Source organism: Nannochloropsis gaditana, assembly GCF_000240725.1.
Source record: "Nannochloropsis gaditana CCMP526 unplaced genomic scaffold scaffold034, whole genome shotgun sequence".
In the NCBI taxonomy this organism is placed as follows: domain Eukaryota; class Eustigmatophyceae; order Eustigmatales; family Monodopsidaceae; genus Microchloropsis; species Microchloropsis gaditana.
Window position 1 is genome coordinate 43,754 of NW_005803919.1, and position 4,366 is coordinate 48,119.

A 4,366-nucleotide genomic window follows, 5' to 3' on the forward strand; every position below is an offset into this window, starting at 1 on the left:
GTAGTGTGTCTTAGTCGCTCAAAGACAAAGCAGAAAAGACGAGGTTTCGCATGGTCATTCACTTCTTGACCCGCAGGCGGATGTCAGTCTGAAGCCTCGCAGTCCAACGTGCGTACAGCTTACACCCGTGTCATCGTGCGGTCAACACGGAAGGCTTTTCATACTGATTGATGCCGCGCAGTTTCAGATATTGCCAGACAAAATGCAGATGCGTGATATTTCCAGCGGTTTCAATTTAAAATGGCACTCCTACTTTTTCCTCCTCGACCTCCTCAGTATGGAAATGCACCGGTGGTACAGTCTTGATTTCGACTTCATAGAAAGTACCATAGTCCTTACGAGGCTGTTTCGGGAACGTAGTCGAGTCGCTTCGGCGCGATCCCTCAACACACACTGGTCCTGTGGCGAAAGCGGTGAGTTCGAATCCTCTCCGTGCCCCGCCACCACAGCCTCGATTCGTCTCAGGCCCAAGGACTAAATCGGCCCACTATCCCTCGCGCGCATTACAGGATATCGCACCTGCCTTCTAATTTGAGCACGGACGGACGTACGTTCGACACTCGAAGCAGAGCAGGGGGCTACGGGTAGCCTTTGAGCCTTCCTCGATTTGAAGTTTGGCTCCCTGGCACGTTATCAAATCCCGTCAGGACTACTTTTTTATTTTTGATACGTAAGCATTCCAATAATAGTGCACACCGTTCTTTGTAGTGGTTGCTTGAAATTTTCCTCACGCTCCGAATCACTTGGCGCAGGCAGGCAGTAGAGTGCAGGTCCAAGTCGACCTGACATGAAAACTTGCCCACAAAAACATTGCTTCGTCCACTTTTTGCCTTTCCGCTCAAACACTAACATGATAAAATGTATAATGTACATATGTATAAGACTGGCACTGTTGTTAACCGATACGTTGTTAGACTGTACATGAGCACGTGTAAGAAACCGTGCGCACCTACACAAATGGGTCTGACACACAGAGCATATCATCCCAAACGTCCAAAAGCATACAATTTTGCGCTTCCATTTTTTTAAAAAACCCCGTCAAAATATCATCTTCAGGCATTGTTAAGTATTTTGAGTCCTAGCAAGTCGTTTTTTCCAGCTATCCGTCTACATTTGACAAGAGAATTGCATTATTGCTCTCTGATCGCATTTTCATTGGCGTACATAAAGCAAAAATTATGCTGAAGCAATTATTCTGCATCTCTGTCCACCTCTACCCCTACACTGGTGTGACAATATTTTTTTGGTCACAATTTTGCGATTACTTTGCGGGATTATCTATGTACAAATGCAACAGTTTAATCCACCTTTTGTTCAACTTCCTGTATGGAAACTACGTGCATTTGGCGTTCAAAAACTACGGCTAGAATTCTTTATCAATCCATTTGCTCTTTTGTCTTTTCCCCCTCTCGCTCGTTCCCGATCTTCTCAGTTCCAAACACAGGTAAAGCCATTTCCTTCATTACCGCAGCTGCCATTGGTACACCTCTCCCGATCCTCTTTTCTTGAAACTTCAACTCCCGCACCGCTTGCACGAATGCTACACATTCCGGGCTCATTTTTCGCATGGAGTAAATCATGCAATTCAAAGGCACAATGAAATCAAGGCTGGTCAAGACCGGGTCCTTAGCAAAGTAGTCGGCCACTAGATCGTCAATGGCATCCTGTATGTCACAAAATTCTGTGGTTGAATAGCAAAAGCATTATGTCAACGTTTGCATTGATCAAAATCTGTACCGGCCTAGACTTGATGGCATCTACATTCTAAAAATCGAAACATTCTCACACTCTCTTCACATTAAACCCCTTCCAAAATGTGTTACGTTTCATACCCCCGCTTCACCTTGACGAAGTCGAAAAACATTCACCCCTCCTTGCTTCATGATAGGAGAGCTAAGGTTCTCCATGCTTTGCGTACTAGCACCTGTCGACGAGGACTTCTTCGCGAGACGTCTTAGACGTAAGAGTACGTCGTTGAACACAGCCTCCAGGGTGCGCTGAAGCCGTAAAATGATCGAGCCATACGCCTGCAGCATTTCTAAATCACATCTCGCCAGTGTTCGTGGAAAGGACGCAGCGGACCGATGAAGCATAAGCAAGTACTTGTGCATGCGTAGCTGTATGGCATAGACTTTCAAGTAGGCCATGCGTTGGAAGGGCTTATGCCATAGCTCCGGCTCGTCCGAGGCGTAGGAGATGTAAAGTTCCTCTTTTGACAATGCCTGTTGGATGATAACAGTGTTCCTGCGCATGCGAGCCTCGGCAGCTTGCACGACGGCCATAAGATGGGCACTCGTCTCGACAGCGGGCGTGGGGGGAGAGGTATGCGTTTCTGTCATCTTCACCGGCTTGGGAGTTTTGTGGATTTTTTTCCCATTCTTTCCCTTTCCCCATCCGACAAATCGAAAAAGCGCCGACCGTTTAACCTTTTCTAAGATGGTGAACTCTGGGGTTTCATCATTCTTAAACGTCATCGAGGTCTGGGGCTCCTCGTCTGCCTCTGTCACGATGCCTGTGCCACCTCCATCATCGAATGTGCCCACTATCTTGTTCCTCGCCGGGGAGGCATTGGGCTGCTCCACGGTATCCCCACGGTTTTCATTCTGCTCGTCGTTGTTCCTGCTTCCCAATGCTATTTCAGTCTGGAAAATTGCCAACCCGTCGCGGCACAAGTTCCCTAGTTTCTCAACGGACTCGCATAATTGCGATCGCAACAAAATTTTGGCACGCGTGGGAAAAATCAGATTATCCACACCCACGTAGATGACTGTTCCCAAAATAACCTGCGAAATGCGAACAACTGCACCAGAAGAGCCGACGACAGGGCCGATCACAATAATAGGGGCAGTGAGGCCCGCGGAGGTAGCGGCTTCGCCGTACGTGCGCGAGCCACGACTGAAAGCACAGACGAATACCCAGGCGGTCAAGATGAAAACGATCGCCACCTTGTTCACGACAGGAGCCCATGTCGTGACGGCCATCCCCATGACCGCGCCCAGCACAGTCCCTTGCACGCGGTTTGCTCCGCTTTTAAAGGCGGAGCTGGGGTGGCTGCTCATTGTCTGGGCGACGGTGATCGGGCACCAAATGGTCTGAAGACCCAGATGTTTGTCGTCGGCCAGCACAACAATGCTAGCCAACAGGATAGCGAGGGCTACTTTGAGGGGTTGTCTCCAGGCATCCCACCCTTCACCCGGGCCTCGACAAATGTTGCGGTAAGCGTTTACAAAGACAGAGGTGGCCAGGGAGCAGCACGTTTTCTGCTCTCGTGTAGATGTTGCGGACGGCTCCACAGCCACCATGGATACATTGCACAGGACGCGGTGCCTTTCAAATGCCGCGACGAACATCTTCAAGTCCAGGACAAAGGCGTTACGGGGAAGCAAGTTCATGTATCCCCTCCGTTCCGAATCCTTCTGGAAACTTGCCGCCGCTACTGCCGCCGTGCGAGAGCGCTCAAGTACCACTGAACGAGGCGACCTCATCGCAAGCCTGTCAATACTCAAAACCCGCAGATCGTCTTGCCGCATCTTGCTCGGTAGGTCATGGACTGGCTCGATACGATCATCCGGTGCCGTACCCTTCAGCTCAACCCCGTACACCACCCGCATGCGCGTCTTCTGTAAGGCGTGGAGAACTCGTGCCAAGGCCGCCTTGGGCGGTGAAAAAAGTTCACCCGGAACACAGTCTTCCACATCCTCGCACTGGGGATCAATGTCATAGAAGCTCGGGGGCGCACGGGAAAGATGTTCGCGTTCTTGTTCTGAAATAGGTCCGCTTAAACTCATCGTTGTATTTTCTTCAGCGGCACAATTTGGGGCTCTTGCATGCTCATGGTCGCCTCCTTCGCTGTAGAGACTCGAGTTCGGTCGTCTGGAGAAGAGACCGCCATGTTGCGGCTTGCCTGCGTCTTCCATGCGAATAGACACATGCTTGTGTTTGCCATCCCCTCTGCTTGACTGGGCTGTGCGAGTTGCACACTCCCGGCCGACGAATGATTGAGTCTTGGGCGGCCTCCAAAGCCCTCGCCCTCTATAACAAAGCCTCCACCACCATTTCTGCTGTATCCAATACTGCAACGTGGCGCTGAGGTGGTAGCACGTGCCTTCGAGCACTTTCTTACTCTCGGTAACCACATCCAAGAGGCCCGGACGCATAGCGCGCACAAATTCGGAATGTGTGGCGTTGGGATACATGTCGGACAGGGCCACGGCCATGCCTCGACAATTTTCCAACTGGTCTTCCAGGATTCCCAGGTACTCAACCACGTGATCGTACGTTCTTCGGCTTGCCGAGCGTTGGCATCCGCAGCTCAGCAAGGCCAGCTCGAAACCCACATCCGGAAGGAGTGCACGGATTGTTTCTA